Source organism: Prinia subflava, chromosome 3 (genome assembly GCF_021018805.1).
Source record: "Prinia subflava isolate CZ2003 ecotype Zambia chromosome 3, Cam_Psub_1.2, whole genome shotgun sequence".
In the NCBI taxonomy this organism is placed as follows: Eukaryota; Metazoa; Chordata; class Aves; order Passeriformes; family Cisticolidae; genus Prinia; species Prinia subflava.
Window position 1 is genome coordinate 76,755,509 of NC_086249.1, and position 7,471 is coordinate 76,762,979.

General features: G+C 47.0%; 1 protein-coding gene across 2 annotated transcripts in view; it reads right to left on the reverse strand.

Moving 5' to 3' along the window:
* The window catches only part of REV1 (REV1 DNA directed polymerase), a 56,925-nt gene extending 52,746 nt beyond the window's left edge, over positions 1–4,179 (reverse strand). Inside the window, exons 1-2 of one of the 2 annotated variants that reach the window (XM_063392582.1) lie at positions 3,904–4,179; positions 25–102 (exon numbers count right to left, since the gene is read on the reverse strand). The gene's annotated coding sequence lies outside the window, so the exon portion shown is untranslated. The remainder of the gene's footprint in view (positions 1–24; positions 103–3,903) is intronic. The other variant, XM_063392581.1, reaches the window with a different exon arrangement.
* Between the last annotated feature and the right edge of the window lie 3,292 nt (positions 4,180–7,471).

Here is a 7,471-nt window from a genome sequence, read left to right on the forward strand (position 1 = left end):
AGGAGGATTCTTGGAACTGCTTACCAAAAAATGCAATTACAGCATGAAAAGCAAGGAATTGTGACTGAAAAGGCAGTGTTAGAGCCGAGCGCTCCATGTTTCCTGAAAACAACAAGCAGATTCAGAAATCAGGGACAGTATCCTTTCAATACTGATCATTATTTTAGTTCTTTACTTCAACTGGGAGTTGCATTCAATCTCACAGAATGGTAAAATACGCTCACACTACTCAGGAAACTGCACTAACCATTTATCTTACGTGCCACGGGGTCAGGGGCTTTCCTGTTTGTAAGAATTACTAGCAGTTCCATTACTTCCTTTAAAAGGCAACAGCTCCTAAGTTTTCAAAATTACCTAAGCGGAGTACAGCCATTTGTTCAAGATACTTGCTAACTCATCCTGCCCTGAACAAACACCTGATCTGAGTCAGTTCAAAGAGGTGAACACGGACATGGAGGACAGAACTTTATTTTATTCTGGATATTCACTGACAACTAGGATCTGACAAAACATACTGTCAAGAGTCCCCAGGATTCTGCCAAAAATACACCACATACCTCACCCTGCCAGAAGACTGCCAGTCTCTATGTTAACTGGAAAAACCTTAGAGTAGTTCTTGACCCTACTCTGTGCAGCTTCCACACTGCTTCCTTGCTTTGGCATTCAAAGCAATCCACCTGCATTTGCAACCATGACTCTGCAAGGTACCTGACAGTGTCTTCTCTTAAGAGAAGCCACCTCTCTTTTCCAGGGTTATTTACTTTTATCATAAATCGAGACACTGAAGCGATGTGCATTAATTGAGGCAAACCAAATAAGGAGGTTACACCCAAGAACCCCGTTACACTGGCACTTGGGTATTTATAAATAGCTGGGAATGGAAAGCAAAACCAACAGAAGAGTTAACCACAGCATGGCTAAGCTTTACTTCTGCAAGTAACTGAATTTCAAGTCATCAGCTTCAGCACAACCAAATAGGTAGACTACCAAATGGGAAACCTGAAACTTTGAGATAGGAAAGGAGTTGCTTTACCAAAAGCTAACACTGAAATTCAGGGACCACAGCCTGCCTAGGCATTTAAAGCAAAGAATATGGAATATACAATCCTTGCAATGGGTATACCAAACTAAATGTGTCTCCTAGGGGAATTTCACGGTCATGGATTCCTTAGGTACAATAGCAGCAGTCCTCAAGTCAATTTTAAAATAAAAGCAACAGGAATGGAAGTTATCATTACAGCCCAGAATTCTGGGCTGTTCTGCACACTCACCTCTCTTCTGCTGAACACTGAGAAAGAAGCCTTTCTTAATTCTGACTTCTATCTTATGAGCACCAGATATTCCATGTGAAATAGAGAGTAAGGGGATCACAGACATGGCAGGCCCTCTTCCCTATAAACATTTGTGTGTCCAATTAAAACGCTGTACGGTTTCCACAACAGAGCAAAAAGCCACTCTCAGGGCAGAGCACTACAAATACCAATCTGTTAGGCAAAGGCACGTCCACAAGTACACTGAATGACACATGGCTAAGAATTCCTCATGAGTTTTTACATCCACTTAAGATTTGCTCTCTTACTTCCCACTTTTTTGTAACTCCATGGCCACTCTCATTTCTATTTGTTTCCAATTTTTTCCTCATTTTGCTGTGCTTAGGTAAACACACGGCACTATCACCAAATTAATCTACATTGTATTCTTGAAGAAGGGTTTCAACATTTGGATATTTAGCTCCCTTGTCATACATACACCAGGCAAACCTCCTAAGAGCAGACAGAGATCTCAGTGATAATAATATACCCCTTTAATTAAAAGAGAAAAATGTTGAATTACAAAAACCCTATTCTCTATGAAATAAACAATAGCTAACAAATTAAATGGGGAAAGGACATGGCAGGGTCAGGCAAGTTATTTTTTTTCCTGCTTGTCCTGGGTTATTAAAAAAAAAAAGTCTGTGTAATCATATTAATTTTTTTCTACCTACTCAAACCCAGATTTTTTTTAATTAAATCTCTCCAGTAAACAAAAGGGATAGTAGAAAGATTGGAAATTTGCCATCAAAATTCTTTCAAGAAGTCATGTGGGTCAAAGGATCAGAAACAACCAACAAAAATTGGCACTCTGTAGTAACACACTATTACTGCACCAGAACAGGCTGTACCAGAGTCTATGTACTAGATGGACTGGTCCTAGGTTTGAAGGGCCCATTACTGAATAATGTACTGAAAAAATACAGACTGTACACAGAAAAAAAATGTACAACCACTTTACAACTGAGGCTTGAAATATACTAATGATTTTTTCTGTGAGTGCTTTTAAAACAAATCTTTCTTCAATGAGTTTAACATCAGTGAGTCACAAGGTAGGTGTCTGCACAGTGCCTCTACTAACACTGTCCTACCAGTGACCTCCAGGGTGACAGCTTGGGATTATTTACTAACAGGGATTTGGAACATTATCCAGCAATGAACTGAATGAAAGACTAATATGGTGAGAATGGGTAATAAGTACATGCTTGAGGCAAGATGGCAAGGAATTTGTCAGAGATTTGGATTTCTGTCTGATCTTGGATTTCATTTGTGTTAAATGTCATAAACCTTAGCAAAACAGGACTATTCCAGAAACAAATTTTAGCTGTAACTTCTTGCAACTAATGGTTATTAGGTAACTGTTCAAACCAGTTCTATTTGAGCAACAATTGCATCTAAATGAATAATGAACTCAGATAAAATGACCCCTGGTTTTGCTTCTTTGGATTATGGTGTTAAATTTGAGATAGGACCTGGATTTTAGATCAAGATGCATAACAAACAGCAACTCATCTTTTCATTAAGACAATTATTAACACAAGCAGAGTATTCACAGCCCTGTCATTCTGAGGTCTGTGATGTTAAATTTAAAGCATCAGACATAATGGAATATTACAGCACACAACACACAGACTTTCTATCAAAAAACCCAGACGTGCTGGTGATATTATGTTCCTCTTCCTTCTTAAGGTTAACATGCCATTACAGTGCATTTCCCATCAGAGGCTTTTAGCTCAGTATCACAGGTCAAGTCAGTGGTAACTGTACAGCAAAAAGCATCAAAATCAGACGGGGAAGGGGTCAAGATGTGAACGCATCTGTCCCTCAGTGTTGGTAAGCACGGGCTTACTCATCAAGCACAGGTCCTCCCTCTTCCCTCAGCACACGGGTTATACCCAGCACTATTGCTCAGCAAATACAACTTGTGACAAACACTACGGGAAACCGCAGACAAGACACACGCTGCTACAGCGCGAAGAGCGTTCCAGAGGGCACGGCCGCGCCTGGGCTTCTCCTCTCCTCCCCCTGCAACCTATTTCCCTGCAGTGACCCCTCAGCGCTGGCGGAAAGCTGTGCCACAGCCTCGCCCGCCCCGGCTCTGCCTGGGGGGACCCGTGTTGTGTCTACGGCGCAGGCCCCATGTGACAGACACAGATACAGGCGCACAGACAAGACAGACAGACAGACGCACAGGTGCGAGCGGGGCGGGTGACCCGGACACGCGCACACCTGGCGCGCCCCCGCGGCGCCTCGCGGGCGCGCACAGGGTCTGTCCCCGTGTCCCCCCCGCCCTCCCGCGCGTGGGCAGCCGAGGCCCCCGCGCGCCGGTTACATAACGCCGCGCGCCGTGCCCCTCTCCCTTCCCTTCCCCCCGTTCCCGCGCCGGGAAGAGAGCAGGGAAGGCCCAGGCCGCGGGCCCAGGGAGGGGCTGTGAGGCAGGGCAGCGGCTGCGGGCCCGGCGTCTGCCTCCCGCTCCCCCTCGCGTCCTCTCTGGCTTCCTCCTCTTCGTCCCCGAGCCACCCCCCGCGCGTCCCTCCCGCGATGGGGGCCTCCGCGCCGTGGGGGGGAAGGCGCCCGCTCCGCCACCGCTCACCTTCCGCCGTGTCCCAGACACACATTCCCGGGGGCGCCGCCGCTGCCTCCTGCCCTGCCGGGCCGTGTGTGTATGTGTGTGTGTGTGTGTGTGTGTGTGTGTGTTGTGTGTGTGTGTTGTGTGTGTGTGGGGCTTCACATCGCGGCTCCCCCTCCGGCACGGACGGACGGACGCACGCAACCGCCGCCTCCTGCCCGCCTTCTTCCTCCTTCTCCTCCCCAGCGCCGGCCGCTCTCTCCCCCTCCCTCCCTCTCCCCGCACCTCGCTCGGTGTCCACGGCACGGCCCCTCCTCCACCCTCCACCCCCTTCCCTTCCCGCGAGCGCGTCACGGGAGAGTCTCGCGCCACCAACCCGCCGCCGCCGCGCGGTCAACAAACGGCGCGCGCCGGCCCGGGCAGGGCTCCTGGGCCGCGGCGCCCCCTAGCGGCACGCCCGCAGCGAGGGAAGCGCCTGGAGGCGGCGGGGGCGCTCGCACGGCGGGCACGTGACGGGGCGTGAGGGGCGGGGCGGGGCGCGGCGCCAGGGCTGGCGCGCCTCGCCAGGAGCGCGGGGCGGCGGCGCCCCCTGGCGGCCCGACGGGCGCGCCGCAAGCACGGGCGGGCGGGGATTGGGCACCGGGACGGGCGCCGAGACCGGCACAGGGGATTGCCGTGCCCGGTACAGCCGGAGCGCCCCGCAGACGGGAAGGGGGAGAGAAGGCCCGAGTGGGGTTGTGGCGGTGTTTGCCCCCGCTGGGTCCACCTTCCGGCCGGGGAGCCGGGAGCGGGGTCACCGCCCAGCCCTGACCCTGACCAGGCTGGGTTCTCGTGGATGAACGGGAACTGAGCCAGGTTCAGGCCCTGCCACCCTCACTCTGGAAGGGGTTTCTTCCACAAAAGAAAGGCCTGCTTGTTCCTCTCCTGTGCTGGATACAGGAATAACACCCACTGGCTCCTCCCACGTGATTCTGCATTTTTAACAGAGTCACAGAATCCTTTAGGTTGGCAAAGACTTTCCAAGATTGTCAAGTCCAATCTTTAGCCAGTTACCACCTTGTCAACTAAACCATAGCATTATGTGCCACATCCAGTTATTTCTTGAACACCTCCAGGGATGGCGACTCCACCACCTCCCTGGGCAGCCCATTTCAATATTTAACAACTCTTTCCATGAAGAAATTCTCCCTGATGTCCAACCTGGACCTACCGTGGCACAGCTTGTCCTGTTGGTAATCAGCTGGGAGAAGAGAGTGACCCCCCCCGCCTGGCTACAACCTCATTTCAGTACAGTGGGGATACTCTGAAGTTTATCCATGGGGAGGCTGACAGGAACAAAGGGCCAATTGTGGGAGAGAACATAAGGTATGTGGAGATTCATGTACAGGAAAGCAGGTGTAATAGTGGTATGGGAAGGTAGGGGAAATAAGACAGAAATACTTAGAAACACCAATCTTACTAATTGTGCTACTTTATGTAATTTACATAAAAATTACTGTTGACCTATTCTGTGTTATATGCAATTTGTGATATAATTAGCAAATAGCCCCAGTCCCACAACTGTGTCCACATAAACAGATCTGCTAGGAGTCCCATTGATACTGGGCAAAACTCCAATTTGGCTGTAACCATACCAGTCAGATGGACTCAGTCCCATATGGATTTAGTTCCAGGGATGAAATTGTCTGTCACTGTAAGACAAGGGCTTATGTAGAAACTTTTCTCCATCTGTATTGCCCCAATTGTCCTATTCTGTGAAATATGTTACAATTTCAAAATTTCTTTTCTCTATTTTGTGTGATAACAGCAAAAACTTAATGAATGTTCAGCCTTTCACCTGTATCTAGTTACATACTGCTCAAGATATCCATGTAGGATAAGGAAAAGTTGAGCTCAGGTCTGTGTCTCTCAGCTGAGCACAAGCTATTTTATCCAGAGTGGTTGCTGCATTTCACTTTGAGAAATATTTATAGCACAGCCTTTAGCACCTTCATGAGAAACACCCAAATATTTGACTTTTGCTCAGTATTTTAATGAAACTCATCTTCACAATGTGGGTGTTTCCTGCCAAAGGGAAGCACTAACTAGAGTTTTGACCAGCTTAAAGTCAAATTTTGGATACATTGTGGCTGACTGCTTTCAGTCTAATTTTTATCAGCAATTATATTACCTGAAAAAAAATTCTGAAAAATACTGTTTAGAAAATCTGTTTTACTGGGCCAGCACTTTCCAGTTTTGCCAGGAAATTACTCTGCCAATCCCAGTCCTTGCCAGTCTGGAGTACACTAACTGTTAAAGTATTTCTTGACTGGATATGTGCATTATTTTTTTCTTACAGAGCTATTTCTCTAGGGGGCAGTTGTGGAGCAGAAAGGCAGAAAGACAAGTTGAATAGGGATTAATTTAAGTTAGCAAGAACAGCTTTAAAATGGTTAGTCAATGATTGTATTTTATTTTTAAATAGAAACTGACATATAAACAAATTATAAGAGGAACCAACAATTATTTAGAGAGGCATGTGGGGACAGCTATTTTGTTTTGTGAAATATAGCTGGTGTAAGAGTTACCAGTGAAAAAACCTGAAATAGCCATTCTATACTTTCAGCAAAGAATAGAAACAGTTAGTTAAGATAGGCCAATATTAGTTTGGGAAGAAACAGAAAATGGAATTAATGTTAAAAAGAGGATAAAAATAGGGAAGTCTAGGAAAAGGGCCAAAAAATAACAGCAGTAAATTATCTTCTGTCTTTTAATGCCCTCACACTGTAATTCATCTTCACCAGCGAGCTCCTGAACTGACAAAGAAACATCTTAGGTTACAGTAGCCAGATTGGGATCCGGGTTTATTGCTTAGTCATTGGTAAATATTTACAGGGTGAAGCCTGGTTCAACCCTTCTGACTTCAGTAAAAGCTTCCTTGTTGTTTTCATTGAGTTTGGAATCAAATCTGAGTATGGGGAGAGAGGCACTGGGTGTCCAGTTGGACTGCGGTTTTAGCTGGGGCACTTCAATGAGGTGTTATTGTTGAGCAGCCATTACCTATAATCTCACTCTCTGAGTCAAAATCTGCTGCAATTTGCAAAAATTAAGTCCCCCATGCTGATATTTTTGTGTATTCTTTCTAGTCTCACATGTTTCCCAGGGCGATGTTGGGCTATCAACTACACAGCAAGGCAAGGGCCAACAGAGCGCCAATCTTCTGGTATTCCACAGAGGAAGAAGAAAACTTGGGGTATGCCATTGCTTGCTGTTTTGCTGGTCTGCAGGTTGTTATGTTTAAAGGGCAGAGCACTTCCAATTGCTTGGCTCTACCAGAGCCAAGCTGTTTGTATAGCAGGTGTCTTTGCCACCTTCATCCATTTCCAGAGAGGGTCCATAACGTGAAAGAGAGAAACAATTGCTGTTCACCACTTTACCATGGCAGCCGCCGGTATGCAGCTGTAAGCAGCAGTCATGACAGACAAATAATAAATTGAGAATAGCTGCAGTGGCCTTTTTCCTGGTCATATTGTAGAAAGGGCCTTACTTCTCACTCCTACATTCTCCTGGATCCTTGGAGGGATCATCTGTGTCAAATTCACCCTGGGCGGGT